Source organism: Charadrius vociferus, unplaced genomic scaffold, assembly GCF_000708025.1.
Source record: "Charadrius vociferus isolate BGI_N301 unplaced genomic scaffold, ASM70802v2 scaffold38, whole genome shotgun sequence".
NCBI classification, from domain to species: domain Eukaryota; kingdom Metazoa; phylum Chordata; class Aves; order Charadriiformes; family Charadriidae; genus Charadrius; species Charadrius vociferus.
Window position 1 is genome coordinate 1,802,307 of NW_009650176.1, and position 7,500 is coordinate 1,809,806.

The 7,500-nt window shown below is 43.7% G+C and overlaps 1 protein-coding gene across 1 annotated transcript in view; it reads left to right on the forward strand.

Annotated features, from left to right (window-relative positions):
• EBF3 (early B-cell factor 3) overlaps nt 1-7,500 on the forward strand; it is a 122,258-nt gene that overhangs the window by 7,171 nt on the left and 107,587 nt on the right. The gene's annotated exons all lie outside the window — the stretch shown is intronic.

Here is a 7,500-nt window from a genome sequence, read left to right on the forward strand (position 1 = left end):
GGAGTAATAAATGGAAGCGAGAAGCGTACATCCGACACCGGTTTTGTGCAGAAGAGGGTTAGGCTGGTTTGAAGAAGGGTTGTATTTCAGTAGCTCGCACTACAAAGTTATCTTTTGATCATGAACTTTGCTGTCCAGTGACTGAAAAATTAAACCTGGAAAACTCCCCGAGTTAAGCCTAAAGAAATATGCACCACCAGTGGAGAGCAATGCTAATGTTTAACTAGCTGAAATAGCTGTTTGCTTAGTGGAGAATGTGAGGTATCTGACAGAAGGGACATCTCTCTTATTAGTAATCAAATAGGGCTGACCAGTTGTTGCCATCACTCTGGGATTGTGTCAGGCAATTGAGAACAAGTTCACCACTTTATAGAACTCGAAGTACCAAAAAATCAATATAATTATATTTGTCTTTAGTGTTTTAGCTATGGAAATCATATAGCGCTGGATTGTTGCCTGGCGAGCTGAATTTATTTCTGCTTTATCGGCTAAAAAATATTTGGAAGTGGAGGAATCTTGGCGGCGTAGTAAATGCAAGACGGCGCGTTACAGTTTTTATTATTGGATTACGGGCACGGGCATTGTTCGGAGTTTTCAAGAGATGTGTGACTTTTGCAGATGTAAATGGCGAATGGCGTTAAAGTGTGACTACGGCAGAACGCGACGAGAATTAACCGGGAATGAAAATTAGAATAATATTTTGCTATTATGTGCTCGGTCGGACTTTAATTTAGAGCTACGGTCAGAGTGATCATTTCGTGCCTATTGAATGGACGCTGAAAAATGCGCAAGGAGTTGATGTTTATAGTCCGGACACACAATGAAAGGCAGCACACATAACATTTTCCAGTGATTAGGGATTATAATGATATATACATAATAACGTCCTGGAATTGCTGTGAGATAAATTATATCGGTTCTGTGAAGGGTGGTCCTGGCAAAACTGAAAGGAGCTATACAATCCCAGGGCTTTTATACCTTCCCCAAACTATCGGAAGTCTGTTATAATTTGATATTCCAGAAGCATGGGAAGATATAAAAAAACCCCAGAAAACATTTGGTTAATGGGTTTATCATGTTTATTTGAATAAGGAAGATTGAAACTCCATTTATGCCTAGCATAAATGCTTTAGAGATCTTAATTATTGATGAAAAATCTGCTGTGCTTCTAAATTTAAAGATATGACAATTTTATAGGAATTTTAATCACCTTCCACATTAGGAATTTTCAAGATTTGGTTTTTATGAGGACGGCATGTATTTTAGCCTTCTAAAGAGAGTTGTCACTTATCATGTCAAAATACTGGGGGAATTTGGCTGCGGAGCACAGAGGGCTGCGCGGCGGCCGGCACGGCGCTCGGCCTCGCAAGACGAGCTCTGGAAAAACTGTCGACCGTACCGTTTGCTCTGAGCAGACCGCAGCGAGCGCAGAAGGAAAGCGGGGAGGTGAAAGAGCTCTGTGAGGGCGAGAGTCCTCTGAAACAACCGACGGGTATTTGAAATCCCCAGTATTTATGCTTCCTCGAGCTGCGTGTTAATAGTTTGTTACCTAAATTTGTTGTCGGTGTTGAATTTCGGGTTTGTGTTTCCTCTCGAGCATCCCAGAACAACGCTTCCTCCATCAGATTTGTGGGTCAATTTACGGTTTCCCATAAGAAGTGTTACCGTTTGGTTAGTTGGCTTAAAAAAAAGAATTATATACAATATGCTTCGCCAGATCCTTTTGTCCTTTGGATACATTTAGCAGCTTTTGACCAGATAAGGCATATTTGTCCTCAGGATACGAACCAATAATTCAATCCTGAATTGAGATCTATGGCCACCCATTTGTTCCAGCCCACACTAGGAGTCTCTGTGATACTCTGAATTGTTTATCGCACGAGGGAAAAAAAAAAAAAAAAGAAGAAGAAAAAAACCCCAACCCCTTATGCACCTCAGGAATAATAATTTGTTAGCAATTAAGACATTTTAAATAAACCGATGTAAATTATAGGTTTGCATCCTGCAGTGGGCTTTAAATGTGAAAACAAAACCAGAGGCCTCGGAAGCAGCGTTCTGTGTCGCATGCCTCTGCGACCTTTTAATTCGCTGAGAATTTTTATTTATGTCGACTCGGTGTTTCTCACGGAGCACGGCCGAGTGTGTACACTTTTATTGCTGTATACATTTAAGTATCTTCTGGCATATCGGGGCTATTCATACAGCACAGTAACTCACGTATTAAAGAACAAACCCCCCATAAATTGCAGCGCAGTCAGTAAAAAGATGCCACAGAAAAAGTGTCCCTGGGAAATTAGTTTGACCCAAAGAAAAGCAAATAAAAGAAAGGAAAAGGCCCATATTTTCTTTGCGGTGTTGCTGAAAAGGATGGGAGTATCATTTTCATAGTGGAATAATGTTTTCTGGGAAAACACAAAAGCAGATGTTCCTCATTAGGAACACCCATTGTCTACATATCACAACTATGAACAGATAAATCTCTCCTATTTCACCCATACATTCCAAGGGCTGTAAATGATTACAGGATGCCGCTGTAACTGCTAAACCAAAACCACACTCTGCGCTAAAATAATTCCTCGGTGCCACCATCGTATATTTCGTGGAAAGGTATGGAAATTCCTGCTACGCTCCGTCCTCTCCGCTTTTCCTTCCCTTCTTGGGCTCGCGCGTGGCCGGAGCCTGGGTGTCCCCAACTGTTGCTGAGGGGGTGGCGGGGTGGCATCCCCGTCGAGCCGCCGGGCGGCATCTCGCTGGCGGAGCGGCGGCAGGTCTGGATGCGCTCGCAGTGCATCACCGCTCGCGTGCTCTGCAGCGGGTTTCCAGATGGTACCATCACAGTCCTACTGCTAGTTGGCATCTCCGTGGGTAGTAAATACCCCCCTCCCCAATAAATCTGGCATTATTCTATAGAGTTTAGGAGACTTATCATTCCAAGTGTGTCCTACTTTCCTGTACGGAAGCCAGACATCTGTTTATCCCATTTCTTTCATACGGAGTTTGGAATAGCTTTAGTTTGGGGGAATAAAAAGTTTTGTCATATTTAACAGCTGTTACAAAATTTCAATCCCGTAGGCTCTTAAAATACTTTTCGACTGACCTCAGATTTTGTAGATAATTGACATTGCTGGTAGCCACCCCCTTTAACCTTTCCCTGGCTGTGATTTCAGATTATTTTCCCTAAACGAGTTGACTGTTCACACTGGGTTTGGTTTGGGGTTTTTTTTTTTCGGTTGTTGTTTTTTGTCTTTCCACCGGCTTGCCGGTGCCGAGCTTTAATTCCACCCTACTCCAAGTTTACACCTTCGGCGGGGTCGCGGCGCGGCGGCTGGAGGGCGATGGGGGTTTTTTTCGTCAGCAGCGTTTCCTTTCACTTCCCGTCACAAAGGTGAGAGCCGCTGACCTTTGCTGGCAGTCCCGGCCGCTGAATTATTCATGTGATTGACTTTTTGTCAGTGCACACAGTTGTGCTCTGGGACATTTTATTCATTTACCTCATTTAAAGCGCCTTTCTGCACCTGTTCAAGTATTAATATCATGTAATTTGGGCCTAATGCCGATTTTGCTGAACACTCATTATATTTTTTATTAGCTATATTTCCAAACGATTATGTATGATTATTACCAAGCCTTACAAACAGCAATGGGTTATTCCCTAGACCTTTACATCTTCTTGTCAGGTTGTTTTCAGAAGCAAGGAGGATAAACATTTGACCAGTCCCAATGTTTTTATTCCTACTCCATATCCAACCAGAGAACTTAAAGCTTTTTCCCTTATGGCTTTGCGAAAGCATGATTAAATCCAACTCTGCAGAAGCTGTACAAATGCCAGCATTTATAAGGTCAACGCTTTTGTTAAAAATGCTATGTAAATGAGGATCTGCAAAAAGGGACATTAAATAAAATTAAATTCATTGTCTTCTTTAATGTCATTTACATTTTGGCTAAGCCCTGGCCTGTCAAGGAGGATTTTTTAAATAATTTTAATTACGCATCATTTAGGGATCCAAGGTTTTCTATTCAGTAGCATTTGGATAACCTGCAAAATGGTGACTGTTTATTAACTTCTTAAATGACAACTTGTCATTTCATCTGCATAATGCAATGAAAACAGACCAGTTTGGTGTCGTTTTTAAAAAAAAAATCTTGTTTTTCTCTAAGATGCGCACCCAACTACTGGAAGAATAGCCCTTAAAATAGCTCAGCTGCTCTTTTGCTTTCATTGTCCTATTGGTGCTGCCAAGTTCAGAGTATCTTAAAAAATCACGACTTCCCTGGGTAACCGGTTCTTTAAGAAATTTCTATCAGAAACCTGACATTGATTTTTATTTCTTTATTTTTTTTTTCCCCCCCACTTAAGAACATGGTATATGGTAGATTAATGGGTGTAGCTGCAAGGGATGCACGGGCGGACGGGGGCGCTCAGGTTGGCGTGGGAAGCGCGCAGGTATGAACACCTCGCTCCTATTAAAAAGCAAAGGGCCAGTGCCAGCGCCGGGGGAGGGAGAGGACGCGGCGCAGAGCGCGCGTTGGTTTTTTACAAACACGCAGAAAAGAAAATGGCAAATCAAAGCGATCCCTGTAATTCAGCAACACTGAGCTCGCCGACACCCCCGGAACAGGACTTTGGATGTGCCTCCTCCTCCTCCCGTTTTTTTCTTTCTTTTCCTCGGGTCATCTAAGTCACAGCGTTTACATCGCTCCCACTTAATCCCTACTCTTAATCGGCGCGCAACCCGCCGATAATGAAATTGCGGCGATACCTGGGTTGCTCGCGGAGGAATGCGCTCACGTATGCCTTCAAGACCATTGTTCTCAAGTAAATCCCAAATGTGCTCGATGAGGCTCCCGCACCACTTTCCCCCCTCTAGAACACTTGATTATTTGTCTGAAGCCCAAAGCATCGCCCGGCTGGAGTAGGAGGGAATAATAAAATCGCGTGCTTTTGTGAGAAAGGAAAAGAGGGGGAAGGGATTTAAGCAAAGCTGTCAAAAACTATACTCCAGGAGGTACCCTGATACAAACCATCCCGGGCTTCTGTTGCAGCCTTATCAGGTGAAAAGCAAAGATACTGCCAGAGCCTGTAATTTTGTTAGGATGCCTTTGATGAATTGGATTAGGTTATGGAAAAATCTTTCAAACTCAGAGTTCTGGTACGTGAGCTTCCAGGAAGTAAATAATTACTCTCAGACAGCAGATAATTAAAAAAAACAACCTGTGAAGCACAAAGTGGTAGAAATGGGTTTAATAAGGCTCCTTTTCTACCGTACAGGTATTTTTGGGGGGGGGGGCAGGGGTCGGAGCAGCCCTGGCGCAGCAGTGTTGGGTTACTGGCAGGGCCGGGGGAGAGCTTTGCCGGGCTGGAGGAGGTGGAAATTCCAGGCTGGGAGGATGGAAATTGTCACCGGGGATGCCAGGGGGTGATTGACACGCGGGGCGAGGGGAAGGGGACGTGGGAGCTCAACCTGCGCTCGGCAGCCCCAGGAAAATGAAACCCATTCACGGGGGTCGAGCTGCCAGCGGACAGGCTCCTCTTGTTTGTTTATCTGCACAGCAAATCTCGCAAAAACGTTTGTGGTCAAAACTGTATATAATAGGACGTTATACTGGCATTATTAATACCCTGTTAAAATAAAGATGTAACTGCGCTTTCGAAAAAAAAAATTGAAGCTGGGGAATTTTACAGGCTGAGGGGTACTCTGGGTTTTACGAGATGCAGTGATTTGGCTTTTCTGTTAACTGTTTTGGTTCGTTAACGTTTTAAGCCGAAGAAAACTTGCTAGTTCCTTGGTGTACCGGTTCAGTTGAAACAGAATACGGCTGGCTCAGTTCTAGGTTTTATTTTGCCATTGAACAAACTCTCCTTATTTCTCAAAGATGGAAAAAATCCCGAGTGTAAATAGCATTTGTTGGGTAGAAAGGGAAGGTATTTGTTCCGCAGGGTTTGGAGATTCTGGTATGTCAAGGCTGGAGGCAAATTACAAAAAAAAAAAAAAAAAAAGGGAAAAAAAATAAAATCTGTGATACTTTCAGCAAAAGTTTCACAGCCAGAAAATTATACAGAGCCCATCATCGCATGGCGGCGGTGCCAGAAGTGCAGAGAGTAAACTGCAGCATCTGAGCGCAGCGGTAAGGATAGTGTTGTGTTTTCCCAATAATTCACTAGGAAATGAGTTTAACATGTGTGGAAAGGAAGGGGCTTACATTTGTGTTGTTGTAAGACATGTAGCATAGGCCCAGCTAGCGGAAGGAGTCGGCTCCAGCTTGTCTCTCGTGAAAGACGAAACACGGTTACACATCTGGTGAGAAAGAGCAGTTCATTTGCCCAGACAGCTCGCTCCGCGCTGCCGCTGAAAGGAGCTATTTTGACAGAAACAAAGCCATGGGGGCTGGGGCAAGCGATTAGCGGGCTTCTGCTCACTAAAAACTCCTTGGCCTTAATGATAAAGAAATAGTAGGAGAGGAAATAAAGAGACCTGGCCTAATCCTCCAGCGGTGTTTAAGCAGGCTTTGAGAAAGCAGGAATACAAACAAGGACTTCCACGTGAAACTCCCGCTGCACTTTGCAAAACTTTCTAGAGAAAAATAATTAAAGAATATCGGAGCAAATAGCCATCCAAAAGCCGAAGGAGTTACTGAAAAGCAAAAGTCCGGTCTCACTTTTGGGATAAATTCTTTTTACCGTGACACGTGCACCAGAGGAAGTTAATTTGACAGTAGGTCGGAATGTGGTGCTCTCGTTTGAAAGGTGAATTCACTACTGGAAATCTTAAAGAAGCTCTTGGTTTGCTTCCCGGAGCTGTGGCTGCGCACAACAGTCAGTTTAGTTATAAAGCAAACAACAAAACCTATCAAACTGCCACCCCCCTCACCCCACCCCCCCCAAAAAAAAAAAAAGAAAAAGAAATCACAATCCTCTAGTTTGAGTGTGGTTATTAATACACAAAGGAGAGATGTGAGCGCCCTTTCTTTTGAATAACAAGCAATAAAATTGAATTGGTCTTGGTATTGTGTGGATTGTCAGGAATGCTCTTTACCAATCCAAATTTGATTAGGATTTCCTCTTTATGTTTGTGCAGTTCTTCTGCGGTTCACGAGACGCTGGTGGGCAGCAAACTTCCTTCGGCTGATCCGCGCGGGGTTATTAGGCTATATAGGTATCTAGCGCGGGCAACCGAAAAGCGGAGCGAAGGTGGGCTCTGCCCTGTCGGAAACAAATAATTGGTGAGAGGAGCTGGAGGTGTAAAGAGATGGGGGGAGTGATTTCGCAGTCCTCCCCCAGGGCGGGCAACGGCTGCGTGTTTGATGGCCACTGGGCTTCGCGTGGGTGAGGGAGAGTCAGTGGCAGGAAAATGCACCAACAAAACTTTGTTTCTTTCCATTGGAGGTTGACTTTAGAGCTGGGAAGATGTCCTGACTTGGGTCGTGCCCGATCTCTGTGAAAAATGCCATAAATAATTCTAGAGATGTGAGGTTTTCTTCTTCTTTTTTTTTTTTTTTTTT